The sequence below is a fragment of the Lynx rufus genome, unplaced genomic scaffold (assembly GCF_022079265.1).
Source record: "Lynx rufus isolate CCGP_SWC_20201006 ecotype Redwood Valley unplaced genomic scaffold, mLynRuf1.p SCAF_2, whole genome shotgun sequence".
Taxonomy (NCBI): Eukaryota; Metazoa; Chordata; class Mammalia; order Carnivora; family Felidae; genus Lynx; species Lynx rufus.
This window is the reverse complement of record NW_025814834.1, coordinates 143774987-143799772: the sequence shown is the minus strand read 5'-3', so window position 1 is coordinate 143799772 and position 24786 is coordinate 143774987. Positions and strand designations below refer to the sequence as shown.

General features: G+C 39.7%; 1 protein-coding gene across 1 annotated transcript in view; it reads right to left on the bottom strand.

Moving 5' to 3' along the window:
* EVI5 (ecotropic viral integration site 5) overlaps nt 1-16747 on the bottom strand; it is a 240691-nt gene extending 223944 nt beyond the window's left edge. Inside the window, exon 1 of the mRNA XM_047086056.1 lies at nt 16546-16747. The gene's annotated coding sequence lies outside the window, so the exon portion shown is untranslated. The remainder of the gene's footprint in view (nt 1-16545) is intronic.
* Between the last annotated feature and the right edge of the window lie 8039 nt (nt 16748-24786).

The following is a 24786-nucleotide window of genomic DNA, read 5'->3' as shown; positions in this document are numbered from 1 at the left end:
GCACATACAATACACCAAACAATTATGAGGTAGATATTATCATTTATCACATTAACATATGAGAAAAGGATCTTATAGATAAGTTTTGGTAATCCACTTAGTCATTTTGATAATTCAAACCTGAATAAAAACAAACCAATCTTGCTATCGGACACATCTTCCTTAAATAATACCTTCCATATAAATTCTATGTGTCCTGTTTTTTAGTCTTCCTTTAATATCATAATCACAGAATCATAACAGCTGCTATTTATATTGAGCATTAAAACCCATGCCAGCTACTGCTCCAGGCAGTTAACATTTATTATTTCCATTCCTCATGACCATCTTTGCACAGTAAATATGAAAACACATACCTTCTGATAAGGAAACAGACTCAGAAATGTTAAATAAAAAGGAAAATGACAAAGCAAAATGCTTGTTTTTTCTACTACATAATGCCACATTTTTTTCCAGCCATCAATTCTTATAATGAAATTATCCGCAATATAGAATTTTACTAGATCCTCAACAAAAACAAGGTTGTTTTCCTTTACAGAAAGGGAAAGTATTGAATTCTGTAAAACATTTTATTGTATTACCACAAGACTGATGTAATTTCCCCACAAAAACTTTTATATTAAAACTGGGAGGAGAGAGGACACCTGGGTGGCTCAGTTGGTTAAGCATCTGACTTCGGCTCAGGTCATAATCTCACAGCTTTGTGAGTTCAAACCCCACATCTGGCTGAGCCTGGAGCCTGCTTCAGATTCCATGTCTCCCTCGCTCTCTGCCCCTCCCCCGCTCATGCTCCGTCTCTGTCTCAAAAATAAACACTAAAAAAAAAAAACTGGGAGGAGAGAATGCTATCTAAGGGACACAGGAAGGAAGGAAGGAAGGAAGGAAGGAAGGAAGGAAGGAAGGAAGGAAGGAAGGAAGGAAGGACGGATAACTGGCTAAGAGTACTAGCTAACTAAAATTTGATCCTTTGAGCTGCACATAAAACAGCTATAGCTGAGGTGAAGTTCATGGGTAAGGAGCTAATAAGTCTGTTCCCTGACCTCAACCTTCCATTGATACAAACACAAAACTGTTTAAAAAAAAAAAAAAAAAAGATATATCCACACACACAATTTTTTCCCGGCAGCAGCAAGAGTATATACTAAAATACTGGCTTCCCTATGTTTCAATCTAGAAAGTCTGAAGAAGCACAAATTCAGAACAAGTCTCTCTCTTTTTTTTCTGATTTTTTAACTTTTATTATTTTTTTTAACATTTATTCATTTTTTTGTTACTACTTAATTTTATTTATTTATTTTAACTTACATCCAAATTAGTTAACATATAGTGCAACAATGATTTCAGGATTAGATTCCTTAGTGCCCCTTACCCATTTAGCCCATCCCCACCTCCCACAACCCCTCCTGTAACCCTCAGTTTGTTCTCCATATTTATGAGTCTCTTCTGTTTTGTCCCCCTCCCTGTTTTTATATTATTTTATTTCCCTTCCCTTATGTTCACCTGTTTTGTCTCTTAAAGTCCTCATTTGAGTGAAGTCATATGATTTTTGTCTTTCTCTAATTTCGCTTAGTATAATACCCTCCAGTTCCATCCACATAGTTGCAAATGGCAAGATTTCATTCTTTTTAATTGCCAAGTAATACTCCATTGTGTATATAGATATAGATATAGACCACATCTTCTTTATCCATTCATCCATCAATGGACATTTGGGCTCTTTCCATACTTTGACTATTGTTGATAGTGTTGCTATACACATTGGGGTGCACGTGTCCCTTCAAAACAGCACACCTGTACCTCCTGGATAAATACCTAGTAGTGCAATTGCTGGGCCATAGGGTAGTTCTATTTTTTTTGTTTTCTTTTGAGGAACCTCCATACTGTGGAGTGGCTGCACCAGCTTGCATTCCCCCCAACAATGCAAAAGAGATCCTCTGTCTCCGCATCCTCACCAACATCTGTTGTTGCCTGAATTGCTCATGTTAGCCATTCTGGCAGGTGTGAGGTGGTATCTCATTGTGGTTTTGCTTTGTATTTCCCTGATGATGAGTGATGTTGAGTATTTTTTTCATGTGTCGGTTGGCCATCTGGATGTCTTCTTTGGAGAAGTGTCTATTCATGTCTTTTGCCCATTTCTTCACTGGATTCTTTGTTTTTTGGGTGTTGAGTTTAATAAGTTATTTATAGATTTTGGATACTACCTTTATCTGATCTTTATGTCGTTTGCAAATATCTTCTCCCATTTTGTCAACTGCCTTTTAGTTTACTGATTGTTTCCTTCGCTGTGCAGAAGCTTTTTATTTTGATGAGGCCCCAACAGTTCATTTTTGCTTTTGTTTCCATTGCCTCTGGCGACATGTTGAGTAAGAAGTTGCTGTGGCCAAGATCAAAGAGGTTTTTGCCTGCTTTCTCCTCGAGTTTGAGGGCTTCCTGTCTTACATTCAGGTCTTTCACCCATTTTGAGTTTATTTTTGTGTATGGTGTAAGAAAGTGGTCCAGGTTCATTCTTCTACATGTCGCTGTCCAGTTTCCCCATCACCACTTGCTGAAGAGACTGTCTTTATTCCATTAGATATTCTTTCCTGCTTTGTCAAAGATTAGTTGGTCATATGTTTGTGGGTCCATTTCTGGGTTCTCTGTTCTGTTCCATTGATCTGAGTGTCTGTTCTTGTGCCAGTACCATACTGTCTTGATGATTACAACTTTGTAGTATAGCTTGAAGTCCAGGATTGTGATGCCTCCTGCTTTGGTTTTCTTTTTCAAGATTGCTTTGGCTATTCAGGGACTCTTCTGATTCCATACAAATTTTAGGATTATTTGTTCTAGCTCTGTGAAGAATGCTGGTGTTATTTTGATAGGGATTGCATTGAATATGTAGATTGCTTTGGGTAGTATTAACATTTTAACAATATTTGTTCTTCGTATCCAGGAGCATGGAATCTTTTTCCATTTTCTTGTGTCTTCTTCAATGTCTTTCATAAGCTTTCTATAGTTTTCAGTGTATAGATTTTTCACCTCTTTGGTTAGATTTATTCCTAGGTATTTTATGGTTTTTGGTGCAAGTGTAAATGGGATCGATTCCTTGATTTTTCTTTCTGTTGTTTCATTGTTGGTGTATGGAAATGCAACCAATTTCTGCGCATTGATTTTATATACTGCAACTTTGCTGAATTCATGAATCAGTTCTAGCAGTTTTTTGGTGGAATCTTTAGGGTTTTCCATATGGAGTATCATGTCATCTGCAAAGAGTGACAGTCTGACCTCCTCCTGGCCGATTTGGATGCCTTTTATTTCTTTGTGTTGTCTGATTGCAGAGGCTAAGATTTCCAATACTATGTTGAATAACAGTGGCGAGAGTGGACATCCCTGTCTTGTTCCTGACCTTAGGGGGAAAGCTCTCAGTTTTTCCCCATTGAGGATGATATTGGCCTTGGGTCGTTCATATATGGCTCTTATGATCTCGAGGTATGCTCTTTCTATCCCTACTTTCTTGAGGGTTTTTATCAAGAAAGGATGCTGTATTTTGTCAAACGCTGTCTCTGTATCTTTTTAGAGGATCATATGGTTCTTGTCCTGTCTTTTATTGATATGATGAATCGTGTTAATTGTTTTGCAGATATTGAACCAGCCCTGCATCCCAGGTATAAATCCCACTTGGACGTGGTGAATAATTTTTTTAATGTATTGTTGGATCCAGTTGGCTACTATCTTGTTGAGGATTTTTGCATCCGTGTTCATCAGGGAAATTGGTCTATAGTTCTCCTTTTCAGTAGGATCTCTGTCTGGTTTTGGAATCAAGGTAATGCTGGCTTCACAGAAAGAGTTTGGAAGTTTTCCTTCCATTTCTATTTTTTTGAGAAGCTTCAAGAGCATAGATGTCAACTCTTCCTTAAATGTTTGGTAGAATTCCCCTGGAAAGCCATCTGGCCCTGGACTCGTTTTTTGGGAGATTTTTGATTACTAATTTGATTTCCTTACTGGTTATGGGTCTGTTCAAATTTTCTATTTCTTGCTGTTTCAGTTTTGGTAGTGTATATGTTTCTAGGAATTTGTCCATTTCTTTCAGATTGCCCATTTTATTGGCATACAATTGCTCATAATATTCTCTTATTATTGTTTTTATTTATGCTGTGTTGGTTGTGATCTCTCCTCTTTCCTTCTGGATTTTATCTATTTGGGTCCTTTCCTTTTTCTTTTTGATCAAACTGGCTAGTGGTTTATCAATTTTGTTAATTCTTTCAAAGAACCAGCTTCTGGTTTCATTGATCAGAACAAGTCTCTCTTAAACTATATCACATATTACATGAATTTTTTATTTAGTATACACAATATACCAAGCCCTGGGTCAAGAAGTGTGTTAAGCACTGTCACTCCATACCCAATATGAAATAAAAACGATTACCACTGTTCTGAAAAATCCTAAAATGGCAATTAGAATCTTCAACATAATTCTCCAAATAGGTAAACAATGCACAGATCATAGCAAAGTCCTAAAACTTCTACTTTAATGCTAGTTGTGTTAATTTAATTGCAATGATACTAACAGAGGAAAAGTGGGGCACCTGGGTGGCTCAGTCAGTTAAACGTCAGATTCTTGGTTTTGGCTCAGGTCATGATATCACATTCTGTGAATTCAAGCCCTGTGTCTGGCTCCAAGCTAATGGCACAGAGCCTGCTTAGGATTCTCTCTCTTTCTCTTTCTCTTTCTCTCTTTCTCTCTGCCATCCCTACCCCGCTCATGCTCTCCCTCTCTGTCAAATAAATGAATACACTTAAATAAAAGAAAAAAAAAGAAAAGAGAAAAGAGAAAAGAGAGAAAAGAAAAGAAAAGAAAAGAAAAGAAAAGAAAAGAAAAGAAAAGAAAAGAGAAAAGAAAAGAAAAGGCACTTGGGTGGTTCAGTCAGTTGAGTGTCCGACTTCAGCTCAGGTCATGATCTCAGTTTGTGAGTTCAAGCCCCACGTTGGGGTCTGGGCTAACAGCTCAGAGCCTGGAGCCTGCTTGGGATTCTGTGTCTCCCTCTCTTTCTGCTCACGCTCTCTCAAAAATAAATAAACATTAAAAAATAATTTTTTTAAAAAGTGATCAAATTATGAGAAGGAAATGTATGTTAATCAAAACTGGATAGAAGGATACATATGAAAAATCAGGAAATCCTGGCACAAATATACCAAATGTCAATGGGATAATAATTTTTTTTTTTTAACGTTTATTTATTTTTGAGACAGAGCATGAATGGGGGAGGGTCAGAGAGAGAGGGAGACACAGAATCTGAAACAGGCTCCAGGCTCTGAGCTGTCAGCACAGAGCCCGATGCGGGGCTTGAACTCACGGACCGCGAGATCATGACCTGAGCTGAAGTGGGCCGCTTAACCGACTGAGCCACCCAGGCACCCCTAGGATAATAATTTTTAAGAAGGTCCTCAGCATCTCAGCAAGGTAAAAGTACCATGTTCTATCAACAAGATACACGTGGCCTCCTCAAAAGTTATTTAAGCTCTTTTTCCTTGTCAGGAACTTGAAAAAAGGTTGAAGTGAATGTTATCTCCAATGCTTTCCTGTGTAACATTCTAGAGTCAAAAGAAAATTGATACAGTCTTATATAAAGATTTTCTTATGCAATTAGTTTCAATAAAATAAAAAAATCCCCAAAATGCTGCACCTAGAAAACTAAGGTTTTATTCCCTGAAATTTATATGCTAGGCTACAGAAACAATCAGAAGTTTGGAGGACAAATCAAGACAATGTGGGTACATACATTACCAAGACTAAATTTACATAGTTACACAATAACCTCAGACTCTCAGAAGATGTCAAAGAAGCATTTATGATTGCAAGAGATGTTTTTTTAATCTGATAATATTGAAGAAAACTAAAATATTACAAACTAGTAGGCATATCCACACCACTCTAGGTCTTATCTGCCACAGGGAAGTGGGTGTTCTGTCTAATCAAGTCAGAAAACCTCAGGCCTCATACTCCGAATTGTCCTGGAACTCAAGTTATCTCTCTCTTCCTCCCAGTTTCTGCTTTCAACTTTCAAGCATGCTGCTCTGCCATATTTAAAAATCTCACTGAATTTTATTTATCCCTCTGAAAAGCCCTGGTCTCACAGCATCCTGCCACCTCTCATAGCTAAGCAACTGTAAAGATGTTTACCTTTTCATTCTTCCCTTCCTCACCTTCCACTTTCTCACTACAATCTGGCTTTTGCCCTACCATTTTTCTGAAACCACACTTACCAAGGTCGCTCACCAAAAGTCTGTTTATTGATCTCTCTGCAATATATGACCAAGTATTATACTCTATCCTTTTACTTATTGTGATTTTTCTGATTAGAAAATACATGTTAATTACGAATTGAAATATCATAGAAAAAAATGGAAAGTTTAAATACTCTGTAATCCTACTCTCAAAGATAGCCTCTGTTAGCAATATGGTCTATCTCCATCAAGATTTCTTTTCTAGGGGCACCTGGGTGGCTTAGTCAGTTGCGCATCCAACTCTCAATTTCAGCTCAGGTCATGATCCCAGGGTAATGGGATTGAGTTCCATGTTGAACATGGAGCCTACTTAAGATTCTCTCTCTCTCCACTGCCTCTCTCCCTCTCCCCTGCTCATGCTTGCTTTAAAAAAAAAAAAAAAATTCTTTTCTATACATATACTAACATAGGAGTATGTATGTATATTTTTAACTTAACAAAAGTTAGAGCATACTATACATATTTCTTTGAGAATTTTTTTAATGTACCTTGATCTCCTGTCCTTGTTAGCATTATTAGTAACTTGATTAACAACCTCCTAAAGAGCTCCTCATCATAATACCCAAAGCATATGAATGTCACTTTAAAAAAATTTTTTGTTTATTTATTTTTGAGACAGAGAGAAACAGAGCACGAGTAGGGGAGGGGCAGAGAGAGAGGGAGACACAGAATCTTAAGCAGGCTCCAGGCTCTGAGCTGTCAGCACAGAGCCCCATGCAGGGTTTGAACCCACCAACCTGAGATAATGACCTGAGCCAAAGTGGGATGCTTAACCAACTGAGCCACCCAGACACCCCTATGAATATTACTTTATTATTTTTTAAACATTTATTTATTATTGAGAGACAGACCGTGAGTAGGAGAGGGGCAGAGAGAGAGTTAGACACAGAATCTGAAGCAGGCTCCAGGCTCTGAGCTGTCAGCACAGAGCCTGAAGTGGGGCTGGAACTCACGAACCACGAGCCAGATCATGACCCGAGCCGAAGTTGGACGCTTAACTGAGCCACCCAGGCACCCCTTTTAATATTTTTTTAAATGTTTATTTATTTTTGACAGAGAGAGCATGAACAGGGGAGGGGAAGAGAGAGAGGGAGACACATGTATGAAGCAGGCTCCAGGCTCTGAGCTGTCAGCACAGAGCCCAACCCGGGGCTCGAACCCACAGACCACAAGATCATGACCTGAGCCAAAGTCGGAAGCTCAACCAACTGAGCCACCCAGGCGCCCTTGAATGTTACTCTAAATGACAAAAGAAGCTCGGCAGATTAAGTTAAGGATTTTGTGATGAGGAGGTTATCCAGATTAGCTGGGTTGGGCCCATCTGAAGATGTTAAACAGCTGGCTTAGAAGATGGAAGAAGGTGCAAAAATAATATAAAAACAGGGAGGGGCCAAAACATAAGAGACTCTTAAATATGGGGAACAAAGAGAGGGTTACTGGAGGGGTTGTGTGAGGGGGGATGGGCTAAATGGGTAAGGAGCATTAAGGAATCTACCCCTGAAATCATTGTCGCACTATAAGCTAACTAACTTGGATGTGAAAGAAAGAAAGAAAGAAAGAAAGAAAGAAAGAAAGAAAGAAAGAAAGAAAAGATCCACAGAATGCAATGCAAATATAAGTAATGCAACTCTAACAGCTGGAAAAGGCAAGAAAACAGATTCTACCCTTGGGAACAGCCCTGCCAATATCTTGACTTTAGCCCTGTGAATCAGACCTCTGGCCCCCATAACTGTAAGAGACTTAATTTTTTTTTAAGCTAAGTCTGTTAATTTATTACAGTAGCAATAGGAAATACAGTATATACACACACCATATTACCTTAACTGTATATCATGCTATCATAAGAATGTACCACATTTTAGTTAGCAATCCTTTACTGATGGCTACTTGGGTTGTTTTCTTTTTTTTTTTTTTTCTTAAGTTTATTTATTTTTGTGAGCGAGAGACAGAGACAGAGAGAGAATCCCAAGCAGGGTCCACACTGTCAGCACGGAGCCCAAGGAGGGGCGTGAACTCACAAATGGCAAGATCATGACCTAAGCCCAGACCAAGAGTTGTATGCTTAACCAACTGAGCCACCCAAGTACTCCTACTTGGGTTGTTTTCAATTTTTTATTTTATACCAGGTGCCAAAAATACCTCTAAACATTTGTGTAGTTCTCTAGGAGTTATTCCATAAAGTACAACTACTGGATCAAGAAATATGAAATTTCAGGGCACCTGGCTGGCTCATTCAGCAGAGCATGCAGCTCTTGATCTCAAGGTTATGAATCTGAGCCCCACAGTGGGTGTAAAGATTACTTAAAATAAAAAATAAATAAATAAACAACAAAAGAAATGTGGTATTTCAACCTATATAATATATAAAAAATACATTATATACATTTTAAATAAATATATATATATTTAACAGATATAGAAACATGTAAATAACCTCCAAAAAGGCTGTACTTTTCTCTCCAAAATCTATTCTTCAGCTCCCTCTAATTACTGCCACACCAATATCCAAAAGCCTAGGACAGATACATCGGGGTCATCTGGCACCTCCCTTATCTTCACCCCACATACCACAGCTCTAGAATCCTTAAGATCCGCCCCCCCCCCCCGCCCTGTCTAATTCCTTGGAATAGGAGTACATCAATTTTCAACTCTATTACTTTAGTGTGTGTTTTCCCTATCTTAAGTCTTGTGCTCCACTGTACCAGAATAAACTTTCTGAAACTCAGCTCTGATTTAACTAGACTCTTCACAGATTGCTGGCTGAAATGTGGAATGGTATAACCACTTGGGAAAAATTGTTTGTAACTGTCTTCTAAAGCTAAATATGCATCTATCCGCTGACCCAGTAATTCCACCTCTAGTTATTTATCCAATAGAAATGAAAATGTATGTCTCTAAAGAGACCAGTAGTCAAGTGTTCATAACAGCTTTATTCATAATAACCAAATGGGGAAATGGATAAACTGTATTATAGCTATACAATGGATTACTGCCCACCAATTAAAAAGAACTACTGATGTGAGCAACAACATGGCTTAATTTCAAAAACATTATGGTGAACAAAAGAAGCCAGACAGAGAAGAATACACTAATTATTCAATTTTTATAAGAAGTTCAAGAACAGAAAACCTAATTTGTGGTAAAAGATAACACCAGGGTCTGACTAAAAGAACCATGAAGGATTATTGGGGGGAGAGGTAAAGAGATTCACAAAGGCATATACATTTATCAAAACTCAAATGTATAGTTAAGTTCTATGTGTTTCACTGTAAATAAATTTACCTCACAAACTTTTAAAGCAATATTAAACTTTTAAAGCAATATTGAAATTTAAAACTTACTTCACTCAGCATTTTCCCTTACTAGTTATAAAAAGCCTCAAGATTTAAGACAAGTTAATCACTTAATTACCTTTTTTTAAATTTTTTTTTTTACATTTATTTTTGAGAGACAGAGAGAGGCAGAGCACAAGTGGGGGAGGGGCGGAGAGATCGGGAGACACAGAATCAGAAGCAAGCTCTTTCCTACGAAAAACAAGAGCAATGATCAATAACACAGCCAGTTCTGTTCCTCTCTCTCATCAAGGTCCCTTCCAACAACACAGGAACCAGCAGTTCCTCACAGAGAGAGCCCTAATCATCAACTCACAGGACACTGAAAAGAACAACCAACAATGAAGACCCAGATAGCCAGTCTGACCAGCTTTATGGAACACTTTTCAGAGTATAATTGTGAGGGGTGGATTAGTACAAAGAACAATTAACAAGCACTAAACCCACATTATCTTTGGCCACTTAAAGGATAAACTTCAAACAGCATAGGCAGGGAAAGCTCTCTATAAGTACAGATATCATTTAAAAAAAAAAAAAAAGGTGGAAATAGCAACAAACACACCAGGCCATTTGAAATAATGAGCAACAGTCAAGGGGTTCTATCCACAAAACACTAATTAACCTACATGTTTCCAAAAGGGCATTTTAGCACAGAAAAAGATGGACATAACTTAAAGGTAAAAACTTTAGGGGCGCCTGGGTGGCGCAGTCGGTTAAGCGTCCGACTTCAGCCAGGTCACGATCTCGCGGTCCGTGAGTTCGAGCCCCGCGTCGGGCTCTGGGCTGATGGCTCAGAGCCTGGAGCCTGTTTCTGATTCTGTGTCTCCCTCTCTCTCTGCCCCTCCCCCGTTCATGCTCTGTCTCTCTCTGTCCCAAAAATAAATAAACGTTGAAAAAAAAAATTTTAAAAAAAAACAAACTTTAAATTGTATACACTTGGCCTAAGAGAAAACAAATGATTTCATTGCGAACTTTTTGTTAAAAACTTTTTTTTTTTAATGGTTATTTATTCTTGAGACAGAGACAGAGCGTGAACAGGGGAGAGGCAGAGAGACAGGGAGACACAGAATCTGAAACAGGCTCCAGGCTCTGAGCTGTCAGCCCAGAGCCCAACGCGGGGCTTGAACCGTAAGACCATGACCTGAGCCGAAGTCGGACGCCCGACTGAGCCACCCAGGCACCCCAAAAACTCTGTCTTAAAGACCACCATTTGGAAACCTACTGACTTAGTGTTTTAAAAAAAATAAATAGGGACGCCTGGGTGGCTCAGTCGGTTGGGCGTCTGACTTCAGCTCAGGTCATGATCTCACAGTCTGTGAGTACGAGCCCTGCGCCAGGCTCTGCGCTGAAGCTCAGAGCCTGGAGCCTGCTTCAGATTCTGTGTCTCCCCCCTCTCTGCCCCTCACCTATTTACACTGTTCCTCTCTCTCTCAAAAATTAAAAAAACATTTTAAAAAATTTTAACAAAGAGTGCAAAGAATCACAAAACTATTAGAGAAGCTTAACATAAAACTTTCAGTGGGTGGTTTTAGCTAATTATCAGTTTATGTTAACTATAAACTAAGATCTCTACAACCTTAGTAATAGTTTCCAATTTTTTATGGTATGGAATCCTTCTTCAAAATTAAAAATTCTTCTCCCATGACCACAGTTGGATTGAAATATTATGGATTGAAATGACAAAACCACCATGACTTTTTAATAACTTTTATGTTACAAATATGCAAGATTATTTATTCATTCACTATTAAATGTTTAAGGTCTATATGGATTTTCAGACCCCTTGCAGAGATACATAGCTCAATCTGTTTTCTCTAGTCACTAATCCCCTCTTTCCCATGAGTTTCCCACTTTTATAAATCATCAGAGAGATCACCATTTGGCTTACCTTTAAATCCATTCCCAATCCTGAGAATGTATGATTCTGGGACAAGTACTTCTCAAAAGAATTTGGGGATTTCTAGAGAAAGGTCCCAATATATTTGGGACCCAATATTTTGTCCCTCCCGACACTCTAGGTAACAGTAAAGAAATTTAAAAGCTATAATCCTTCAAGGAGCAGACAACAGTGAAGGGCAGATGGCAACACATTTTTATAATGAAAGCAGATGATTAAGGTTAAGTTGGCAGATAGAACACACACATCTAATTTTCCTCCCTCATAAAACTCTACTAAAACAAGGAAAAAGATGTTGTTGTGTTCTATTTTTAGCTCATAAACCATAAGGACAGGGAGAATGGAAAAAGAGACAACAGCAATAAAATTTTGGAGGCTGGAAAGAAGATGAATGAGTGGGTAATTGACTTTGTCAAAGACAGCCAAATTACAAGCCAGCAGTGCTGGCAATTTAGAACAAACCCAATTTATACTACACAATCCTCAAAAGGCTTAGGAACTGCCAGAACAAAGAGGAACAAGGGAGACCCAAATAAGAAACGATCAGGTGAAAGCTGTGAACAGTTAGAAACCTAGACCCCATTCCTTCTCCAAGCTGCTGAGTAGCCCATACTCAATGCAGCAGCTGACTGGAGATTTATTCTCTCAAGAGAGCAAACCATAAAAGGTAGAGGACATAAGTATCCCAACAAAAAGAAGCAAATCATGTGACCTTATATACTGAATGTTCTATGACTCATTCTCCAGCCGTGTTTCTTGAATTCCCAGATCACTAGCTACCAAACCTCTACCCTCCAAGCACAAAACTGGAAGATACTCTCTGGGCAATGTGGCCAGACCAAAAGGAAAGACAGAAACCCTGGAGTAGCTAGCTTCAAACAGTCCAAGTGAACCAAGGGTTTCAATCTTGACCACATAGGGGAATCACCTGGACAACTTCAGAAAATACCGATGTTAATCTATAAGGATAGAAATCAGAATAGCAGTTGCCTCTGGGCAGGGAGTGGGGAAGAGAGAACAAAGATATACTAAGGAATTTTACAGGGTTTTCACAATGCTCTGTATCCTATTAGTTACATGGGTGTATACATGGCAAAATCAAACTATTTACTTAAAATGTGTGTGTTTTACTGTAGGCAATCATATCTGTTTAAAAAATATTGCTACCTGGGTCCTACCCTCAAAGATTCTGTTGTATTTAGTCTAGCAGTGTGTCTCTATTTTTTTTAAGCTCTCCACGTGATTCTACAGTGCAACCAAAATTGAGAACCACTATTCCATGCAGGAGATTATAGAGTAAAACTGGAAGTCAATAAGCCCCACCTACAAGCTCAGGGCTTCCAATCAGCTTTTAGTCCCCACTCTCAATCATGAAAAAACCAAGGATTATCAAAACTCTGAGGAGGGCCTCAATTACAGAAAAAAAAGTAACTTAGAGGAAACAAACTACACAAGGAAAAGAAAGCTTAAAGAGGCTATCTTTAACATTCTCAGATACCGCAACACATAACAAGAAAGAGATGGAGGAATACATAATTGGGTAGAGGACAGGAAGCCAAACCTACAGGCCTGCATAAGGGAATACGGTCAAGAAGCTGATCTACAGGGCACCTGGGTGGCTTAGTCGGTTAAGCATCTGAGTCTGGATTTCAGTTCAGGTCATGATGTCAGCACGGAGCCTGCTTGGGATTCTCTCTCCCTCTCACGTGTGTGCCAGCTCACTCTCCCTCAAAATCAATAAATAAACTTAAAAAAAGAAGAAGAAGAAGAAAGAAAAAGGGGGGGAAAAAGCTTATTTGCCTCACTCACAGAACCCCAGGAAGGCTCAGGACTTGGAAGTCTCCAGACAGTATATAGTCAGGATGGGAAAGGTATGGGGCTGAAGAGCAGGTTAGTAATTTAAACGCTGCAATATATAGGCCTTTTAGTTTCTCTTCATTTACGTCCTCTCATAAATTTATTCCCTAAAAACAGTGACTTGGAGAGACTCCAGACTCAAAAAAGTAGAATGAAGCTAAGGCTGAAAGCCAAGGAATTAAGCAGAAAAGCATGTATTGTGAATAGCGCCCCTATCTACCCACAGCCCAATTCCTTTGCTCAGCACTCAGAACAGTGCCAGCCAGGCATATTACCTCCCCCACTCTCACCCCTACCCAGTTGAATTTATATGTCCTTTTTGCATGCTGCCAAACCAATTTTCATAATAGCACTTATAGTGGAGGATAAAGGTCTCTTCTTGAATTTCTACTTACCCTCCTAGATTCTAAACCCCTAAAGGCAGGGGAAGCATCTTAATCAGCTTTGTATCCCCAAAGTCCTAACACAGTGATTGTCAATATACTCAACACTCTAGAACTCTTTAATTGGTCCTGGACACTACACCAAAGGAAAAAAAAGAAAGAAAGAAAGAAATGAAAAAAGAAATAACAAACAAACCAGCTTGGAAAACTAGAACATACAAGGTGTAGTTTAGATTAGGTCGAAAATGAAGATTAAAGACTTAGATCAGCTGTACTTTTTTTTTTTTAAGTTTATTTATTTATGAGAGAGAGAGACAGCACAAGCAGGGGAGGGGCAGAGGGGGAGTCGGGGGAGAGGGAGAGAGGCATAGAATCTGAAGCAGGCTCCAGGCTCTAATCTGGTCAGTGCAGAGCCTGACACAGGGCTCGAACCCACAAAGTGTGAAATCATGACCTGAGCCAAAGTCGGACGCTCAACCAATTGAGCCACCCAGGTGCCCCATATCAGCTGTACTTCTACATACTGGCCACAAGTATTTTAAAATATCACTTGCAATAATGTCAAAAATTTCAAATACCTAAGATTAAACAATAAAAGATGTGCAAGACTTTTACACAGAAAACTACAAAACATTACTGAAATTTTAAAAGACCTACATAGAGATATATACTATGTTCATAAATTGGAAAACTCGATATTAAGATGTCAGTACTCTCCAAATTGATAGATTCAATTCCAATTTCCAAAATTTGTTGAAATTGACAAGAAGATTCTGAAATTTATATGGAAATGCAAAGAGCCAAAACTGTCCATTATTAAGGAACAAAGCTGGAGGCCTTACACTATCACACATCAAGGATTATACAATTACATTAATACAGGAATATTGGTGCAAGGATAACAAATAGACCAATAAAACAGAATATCCAGAAACAGATCCACACTTAAACAGTCACCTGATTTGTGAAAAAGTGCCACCAGTGCAGAGGGACAAGTATGGTTATTTTCAATAAACAATGCTGGGTCAAAAAGATACCCACCTGGTAAAAAGTGAATTTTGACCCCCTATAATCCATGGAAAACTTACTATAAATTGTACACTTTAAATGTGAAAATTAAAACAAAACAAAAATTTTGTAAGGTAACACAGGAAAACATCTACATATTCTTAGGCTAAGCAAGATTTCTTAAATAGGAGACAGAAAGCAGTAATCATAAAGGAAAATAGTAAATATACTTCATTAAAATTAAGAATGTCCATCCACCAAAAAAACACCATTAAAAGAGTGAAAAGACAGAATGGAAATAAGATAAATTATGTATAATTTATAGACAGGGTGTGTGTGAACCTCCCAGAAAGGACTCATATCCAAAATATTATAAATTAAAAAAATAAGACTCAGGCATTTTACAAAAGACCTATAAATAGCCAATAAAAGATAAAACCACAATCATCAAGAAAATGCAAACTAAAACCACACTAATATATTACTGCACATCTATCAGAATAGCACAAAGGTTTCAAACTGACAAGCACCAACAAGGATGTGGGGTAACTGGATTAAAATTCTCTAATTAGCACAACCACTTTGCGAAAATGTTCAACAGTATCTAATACTTGAGTTTATCATCCACATACCTCACAAACCAACAATTCCACTCCTAGGTATAAACCCCAACTTAGTAATGTTCTGTTTCTTGATCTGTGGTGGTATACTTAGTAAAAATCCTTTACCTACCCACTTAGGATTGTGCACTTTTTCTGCATAGTATACTTTAATAAGCTTTCTAAGTTTCCTTGACACACAGTTGTCAGAGACCTTAAGGCTAGCATTTTAGAATAGACAAGAAGCTTCAGGTAAATTCAAGACAGGTTACTTAAAAAAAAAAAAAAAAAAAAAAAGCTATTAACACATTATCAGCCCAGAACAAAGGCAAAAACCACCAACAGATAGTTTTACTTGGTCTTCAAAGAACACTGGATTTCTTTCTTTCAGCAAAGAAAGGGGTTTATTATACTACACTGCAACCCAAAGAAAAGATATCTTTGCAAGAAAATACTGCTTTTCAAAATCACCTCTAACAACAACGGATAGGAGGAAAGCAAAGGAACCATCCCAAAAGTTTTGGTTCAACTCTTCGGGAAAAGGATGACAAATGACTTGATCTAAAACGCCCAAAGAAACAGACACAAAGAAATCACGGCAATTCTAAAACAAACACGAACACCACAATTCCATCTACCGGAAATTCTGCGGTTAATTTGAGGCTTGCCCCGCTAGTCATAAGGTGATTCAGGGATGGCTACTAACGCTGTCCAAGGATACCCCAGGGAGTCACCTAGCACACCTGGCTTGCCCATCACTTGCCTGGCGACTCTGCCTTGCGCAGAATCCCGGAGGACAAATGAAGACGCCAACTTTGCAAGTAAGGGCGCAGGTGGTCTCACTCCATCGGGGCACCCGGAGAGAACGGACTTCTGGCCTCGAGGGCGGGCATGAAACGTCAGTATCCCACACAGGATTTGAGAGAAAGCGCCCCCGAAGCTCCCCGTTCCCTCCACCTCCCTGGGACTCCACTGGGAGACCAGCTAGCGAGTTTTCTCCTCAGAGCCCACGGGAGGACGGTCCCGGGCCGCCGCGGCCTCAGGGAACTTAGGCCCTGGCGGGGCCGGGCGCGCCCGCCCCGCTCGCGCCGCAAGTTTGGTGGCGGCCCCCACTCGCCGCGCCTCGGCCCCGCTGTGCGCCCCGCGGAACCCGGGCTCGCGGCCCATCCGGCCTCCCGGCCCGCCCGGCCTGGCGCGGCGCCCCTCACCTTGGAAACGTTGGGTGGACTCCGCCGTAAACATTAACTTCCCATCCAGCCGGCAGCCTCGCCGCCGCGTCTCAGCGCCTCGGCCCCGGCTTCGACTCCTTGGGCCGCCTTCCCCGCCCGTTCTCAAGCGCCGAGCTCACTGACGAGCTCAGAGCCGCCTCCAACCCTCAACCACCCCTCTGGGCACCTCCACTGCCTTAACTACTACCCGACCCCAACCCTGCCCGCCCGCAGGCTACTCCAGGGTCTGGCCGGCCGCGTCAGGAAAGCCCAAGGCGCAGGCGCGGCAGAGCCTTAAAGAGACCGGCAGCCTCTACCGCATAATGGGTTCGAGCAGGTTAGGGGCCGGGCAGCCGGTCGAGAAAAAGAGAAACCGAAGGGATTGGGCCGTGGGGAACGGGGGCGGGGAAATCCCTCTCCCTCCTCCGCCTCTCTTTCAAAGCGCCAGCCCTCAGCCTTACAAATTGCAGACTTCCCCAGTCTCCTGAACCGCCCCTTGCCTGTAAGAGCAGCACATGACACACCCCCTCGGGGGCCCGAGAAGACCCCAAGCTTGGAGCTGCAGGCTTTGCTCTACCGCATCGCCCACGCTCCTCCTAGGCCGCGGGCACGCGACGCAGACGCGCAGGCTTCGAGAGGCCGTCCCGGCTCCCCGAGAGGTGACTTAGGTCACTCTGAAAAACAATAATCAGTGTGCAAATAGCACTTATGATTGCAAATCCATCTACCATCAGTCATCTCGACAAACTGGGTTTATGCAGAGTCCCGCAGGGGGCAGAACCTGGGCACAAATACATGCAGTCCAGCCAGGCAACCATCCAGTATCAACGAAGAAATTCTTAGAAGTACGTACTTAGTTTGGGACAGAAACTGTCTACTAATTCCGGTCTAACCCCGGGAAAAACGGGCAAGAAAAATAATAAAGGTAATACAAATTGCCTTCATTATACATTTAGAAGTTACAAAATGGGAGTAAGTATCAGCACAAAAAAAAATCCAAAATTGTTTGCCTAGAAATTAGATAGTCCCTGGTTATTTTCTGACGCAAATTTACGGTTTCCAGAAAGGGTTTCCCTGTAGTAAGCATTTCATAAAAAGAAAAACGCTCCACTTTTTTTTTTAAACAGGCTTAGGAAACACTAAAAAATAGGAAGTAGAGCCATGCCCTCCATCCAGCTAAAAACTTTGAAACCTTGAAATTTTATGAGGCACATTTTTTCATAACTTTTAGGTCATGCCATTATTTAAAGTTAATTTCAATTGACAATTTTATTGCAACTGAATCCATTTTGTATAAGAAAGCTAACAGACATCTTGAAAAATCTACCTTTCCCTCCTATATTATATCTATCAGCAAATCCTGTTGATTTCACCTTTGAAATTTTCTTTGGATCTGTTCTCTTCTATCTCTTCCATCACCACCCTAGTCCACCTGTATGGGGGTGGAGGGGTGCCTGACCTAGTCTTCTAAATGGCTTACCCACATGCCCCTTAGTTCCTCTCTCATGTCTTCTCCGCACAAAAGGCTATGTGACCAAGTCACTTCCCAGGTAAACCACTTTAATAGCTTTCCATTCTCTTGGACAAAAACCCTCAGCTAACCAAGCCCAATATGGTCAGATGTCTGGCCCACCTCTTCTCTCCATCTCTTCTCACTGTTTAGACTACCCGTCTCCTCCATCCTGCTGTCTCTTTTCCAGCCACACTGGCCTTTTCCAATCCTTCAAATCTTCCTCTCTTGACAGAGCTTTTGCATATGCTTTGCTCAATGCTTAGAAATCTTTTCCAACTCTCAAACCTCTTACCTCAGTCGGCTCTTGTCTGTACCTCTGAGGAGCACCCTTGGACCTCCTCACCTTGGTCCCTTCCTATCATACTGCACTGAAACTGTAGTTGTATGATTATTTTGTTGAATTTTTATTCCCTCCTCAACTGGATTATTACATCCATAAGTCCAGGAGCTTGGTTTTCTTTGATTCATAGTTGTATTTCCATATTTGTCAATATGTATCTGTTTAATCAATGACTGAAAATCATAGAATGTTAGAATTTGAACTAGATGTGGTTTAAAGATTACCTAAGTCATGTACAAAATGTCACAATTTGACATTTGTAATCAGAATCTAAAAATAACTCCAGTTATTTGTAAAACTGATTTCATATTGTTTTAACTGGGCTGTTACAAGATTCTTTGGGCAAACTTTAAAACAGAGTTCTCAAATCACCTTGTAAAAACCACTGTATTAATAATGGCTACAGGATGGGCCCACATGGAACTAATAACACTTGCTGCTTCAAGAGAGGAAAATAGGGTGACTGGTAGACAGGAGTAGATAGGAGACTTTTGACCGCCTGCCCTTTTGTACCTTTTCAATTTCTAACCATGTGAATATATTACCTACTAAAAAATAAATAAATGACACAAAAGAGTGCTTACTGTATGATTTTATTTATTTGAAGTTCCAAAACAGGCAAAACTAATCTGTGGTGGAAAAAAACAGAACTGGTTGCCTCTGACAGGGAATTTATTGGGAAGGTACAGGAGAGAAATTTCTGGGTGATAAAAATGGTCTAAATCTTGAAAGGGTGTGAGTTACACAAGTGTGTTCGTTTTGTCAAAAAAAAAGTGTGTGGTTAACATTTCAATTAATGTGAATTTTACCTAAAAAAGTATATAAAAATAAATGCGGCATACTATTTTAAAAATAAGCTAACACACGGTTGAGCACTCTGTGTATGAGTATTGGCAAGGGCTATACATACATTATCTCTCTTAATCTTCATAGTATGCTCATCAGGCAGGTATTTATAACCCCCTTGCATATGAAAAAACTGAGACTTAGTAAATACCAAGTAACTTGCCCCTATTTATACAAACTGAAAAATGGTGAGACAGAGCTTGGAATCCATTCCATCTAATGCCAAGTGGTTTATATATATTGTCCACTAGATCAAGAGCTTTGCAATGATTGGAATCATAGTCTGTCTTAGGCTTCTCAGTAGCCCAAGTGCTTTTTTGCATACTTGCTGTTCAATGTATTTTCAATGAATGGTAAATAATAAGCTTGGTGATTTTATTGATTGAAATTATATATATATATATATTTTTTTTTAATGTTTATTCATTTTTGAGAGAGAGACAGAGAGTGAGCAGGGGAGGGGCAGAGAGAGAGACACAGAATCTGAAGCAGGCTCCAGGCTCTGAGCTGTCAGCACAGGGCCTGATGTGGGGTTCGAATTCATGAACTGTGAGATCATGACCTGAGCCAAAGTCAGGCACCCAACCCACTAAGCCACCCAGGCACCCCGAAATTATATTTTTTAATTGGCCCTACACATATACATATATAGAAAATATATATACATGCCCATATATTCCAAATAATCTAAATAATCAGCACTGCTGTGCTAAATGCTGAGATACTTTATCTTAAATGAAGTCATTGGCCTGAGGAAAGGAGTTTTTTCCATTAGCCCTGACCCTCCAGCAATCTCCCTGGTTTATGCCTTTCCTTCACTCACTCAATTTTTTTGACAAAAGAGCTTACACTTTAACTTGTCACTGAAATAGCTCAATCTAACCAGAGAAATAGCTAATTCTGATTTCTCACAAGTGCTTGAGCACTTGCGTAAGTGAAATTCCACCGTGTGAATTCCACACCAACACCACCTCTGCTCCAGCTCTCCACCACTCTGCTGTTCACACTCTGGAACTTCAAAATAGAGGAAGCATGGGTGCAGTGGGCAGTGGCACCCACCTTGGAGACAAATTTGAGGTCAATTCAATTAGCAGTTCAAAGTTTTCTCTGTTCTAATGTTGCAACCCCTTGGCATTGATTTTTGTCACTGTACAGGATAGCGTCTGAGCTCTGTTCCCTCTAAACCTGGCAAGGGTTAAATCTCAGAACACCATGCTCTCAAGTGCCAAAGGTGTTTTATAAGTCAGGCATGTGAGTCATTGCTCACAGAAAGGAAAAGCAAAGGAGGCATTTCCTTGAGAGGCAAAAACTACCCAGTGTATGGAAGAGGAACTCACCAGTGTAGTCAAACCCATTTGTGAACAACACCCCACACTCACCCTGGTCTCCTGGTATTTGAGGCTTCCTTAGAGAGCCAGGGCATCTCAGTTACATTCTCTGACTGCACTGTCCAATACAGCAGCCACCAGTCACATGTGATTGGTTTACCTTTAAACTTAAATTAAAATTTGAGTTTCCCACTCCCACTCCCACATTTCAAGCGCTCAATAATAGTCACACATAGCTACTGGCTACTATCTTGGACAGCACAGATATAGAACATTCCATCCATCGAAAGTATTCTTGGCAGTGCTCTACTAGAAAAAGGAGAGGGGCATCCAGGTGGCTCAGTCACTTAGGGTCCAGCTTTGGCTCAGGTCATGATCTCATGGTTTGTGAGTTCAACTCCCACATCAGGCACTGCACTGTCAGCTTAGGATTCTCTCTCTCTCCCTCTCTCCCTCTGCCCCTCCCCAACTCAAACTCAGCCTCTCTCTCTCTCTCTCTCTCTCTCTCTCAAAATAAAAAAAGTTAAAAAAAAAAAAAAAAGAGGGGCACCTGGGTGACTCAGTCAGTTAAACTTCTGACATTGGCTCAGGTCATGATCTCACAGTTCCTGGATTCGAGCCCTGCGTCGGGCTCTTGCTGCATTGGGCTCCAGCTCAGAGCCTGGATTTTGGATTCTATGTCTCCCTCTCTCTCTCCCTGCCCCTCCCCGGCTTGCTCTCTCTCTCTCTTTCTCTCTCTCTCTCTCTCTCTCCCTCTCTCTCAAAAATAAATAAAAACATTAAAAATGAATGAATGAATTAATGAATGAAAAAGGAGAAACAATACTCCGGTGCAACTCCTAATGTTCAAAATATTCTGCTTTGAAAAAATGAAAAAGTTCATGATGAAATAGTGAAAGCCTATTTCACTTGGCTCATTGCTTTCCACAACATGAATCCAAATTTAAGTTAAGCACAAAAGTTGTGGCCTCTCCAGATATTGAGGTTATGAGGGTGGCTTTAAACTTACCACTTTACTTCTACCATATTCTATTGTTTGCAAGACACATTATCTTAGAAAAGAACATGAGGGTGGCTTTAAACTTACCACTTTACTTCTACCATATTCTATTGTTTGCAAGACACATTATCTTAGAAAAGAACATTGTTAATTGACAGAAGTCTATTGCCCTCTCTTGGCACTTCGTGCACAGGTAGAGAGACTAGATCTGCCACAGTTGTGGTAAACGACCAGCTCTCTGGCTCTAGAGTTTGGGCATCATTTTTATATGTGATATTAGACATTCACACTATCAATCCAACAACAGCTTCTAACCAAAATGAGACATCAATAGAGTGCCAATTTTTATCCCACCCAGCAAAAGCCTGTTCTTTTCTTGACTTTCTGAGATAACTGTTTTAAAGCAAGATAAAATTTGCTGCCACTAGAACAGTAATTCCACGTAAACTATCCAATTATCTGGGAACTAGTAACCTCTACATTCATGCAAGTGACTAGATTGTGACCTAAAATTTCAAGTGTGCTTGTCAAAATTGTGCTTTAACCTCTTTGAGATCCAATCTTATCATCCGTAAACTGGAAATAAGAATAATCATATCTACCTAAGCACTGAAGTGACAGTTAAATGAAATAGTATATGCAAGGCACATAATAAGCATTCAACAAATGGTAGCTATTGTAATTGCTGTTATCCAAAGCCACAAAGCACCAAGGTGCAAAATTAAAAAGAATAAGGATTTTTTTTTAAAGACTCTGATTAGAAAAATCCTGACTCTACCACCTGTTAATGGGTCTTTAAACTCTGTAAGTTGGGGCGCCTGGGTGGCTCAGTCGGTTAAGCGGCTGACTTCGGCTCAGGTCATGATCTCGTGCTCTGTGAGTTCAAGCCCCGCGTCGGGCTCTGTGCTGCCAGCTCAGAGCCTGGAGCCTGTTTCAGATTCTGTGTCTCCCTCTCTCTGTGACCCTCCCCCGTTCATGCTCTGTCTCTCTCTGTCTCAAAAATAAATAAAAAACGTTAAAATAAATAAATAAATAAATAAATAAATAAATAAATAAATAAACTCTGTAAGCTTCTGTGTCTTCATCAGGCAAATAAGAGTTGCCAAAGATTGATGTATTGTGAGATGTGTTATTTCATGTGAAAATGGTCTAACAGTAAAGCACAAACTTTAGCTAATGTTAATTAACACTCTGCCCTCTCCTCCACAAAAAAAGGATGAGGAAGCTACATTAAGAAAGCATTACTTTACAGTAAAATTAATTTAGCTTTTATTACAAACTGCACTCCTAAACAACAAGGGAAGCAACAACTGCTGAAGTCATCATTGAAAGACCACACAACTTTCAACATTATCACCATGTGGAACTATGAATGAATACTGTGGTACCCAGTCATTTTTCTCAGCTATTCTTTTTCTCCACATGAGAAATTTGAAGGCCTTATGGACTCATCAGTTCTCCTCTGAGAATGTACATTCAAAAAAGATAACCAGTAGCTAATTACATCAAGGGCAGAAACTACTGAATTACAAAAAGTCAATTACTAAAATACCTTTCTTACAGGTGCAAAATTAAACCTAACACTCCATAAATTCTTGTTAATCCCTCAAATAGTCAAAATACAATAACATTCTTAAAATAAAACTGAATAAGTGTTGCCAAGCTGTTCTGTGTTTCAAAGACTAAGCAACGTATATAAACTCTAACTCAATAACAAAATATTTCCTGTTGCAGTGCTTACATTTTTATAAGTTCTAGTAGAAAATCAAACACTGTAGACATTTACCTGTTTCCCATTAGCATTTCTGAAGGCAGCAGTCATTTTGGTAACCATGATAAGCAGAGAAGACCAGGAGACTAGGGATTTCAATTGAATTTATAGCTGACTCATAGGGAGTGTTTACAATGACATTGCCACTGGGATCCACCCATTTAACACCCTTTCAGTTCTCTATACATATGTTAGTAGGACCTTTAGAGGAAGCTGGGAATGTGGAGGACTAAAAATGCAGTAACCAAAGCTTTTTGGTCTTATGAAAAACTAATTGATTTTGTTTTCTTCCACCTTTCCTTCCTCTCTATTTTCCTCCCTTCCCCCTACCTCCTTCCTTTCTTCTTTTTTCCTTCCTTTCTTAAATGGTTTGATATGTCTCAGAATGACAACTGAATATGAACTGTTGTGTTTAGGGTGCTGACTCTGAGGCATCGGCTAGATAGAAGCTTCTAAATGTTAGGTGATTTCAGCTCTTAGGATTTGGCACTAGACAAAATTATTAATCTGGTAGGACTTACCTTTGTGGTTATTTTTTTACTCTTGAGCTTTTGGAATACTGTAGACTATTGTGTTCTATCAATGGATATTGCATGTGTATTACTTAGGGCTATTAACCGGGAGTTTACTGTGAAATACAGAAACAAGTGATATACTTTGTGAGAGATATCTAAATAAGAAATATTCTATTCTCCACTATTCTCCCATTCTCTTGAAAGAGATCTCCTATAATATGTTGGTTTTAGAAGACTGCCTCTCTAATAATGATAGCTTATATTTTAGAAGTCTTACCATGAGTTGGGCTATGGAAGCACTTTTCATCTATCTTAATCTTCACCATAACCCTATTACGATCCTCATTTACAAGTGAACCCTGCGCAAGAATGCTCATTACAAGTGAACCCTAAGAGTGCTTCATTTATTTACTCATTCATTCAGTCATTCACACACAAACATATTAAGTATATACAATTGTGTCAGGCAGTTTCCTAAGAAGGACAAAAACTAACACTCTCAGCTCCTACATGTCAGCAATAACATTATGTGCTTCTACGTGAGGCAGGCATCGTTAGACCCATTTACAAGATGAGGAAACTAAGGCTGGTCCAAAGCCACAATGATAGTAAAAGGAAAAGCAAAAATGCAAGCATCAGTCTCTCTTCACTACAAAGCCTATATTGTTTGGAGTTACAAAAATGTAGTACCTGTATTCAGGCTTTAGTGTAAGAACATTTAGTCTGGTGTAAAAGACAGACATATGAACAAATAAATGGACAATAACAATATATTCTTTCATATGGTGGAATATATATATTACAGTGGAAACATACAAAATGGGGAGTACATAACCTAGCTGAGGGAGTTGTACTATTTTCATCTGCCCACACCCCCTCTGTCTTCTATCAGCAGGTGTAGGTGCCTGACTCAAGCTAAACCAATCAC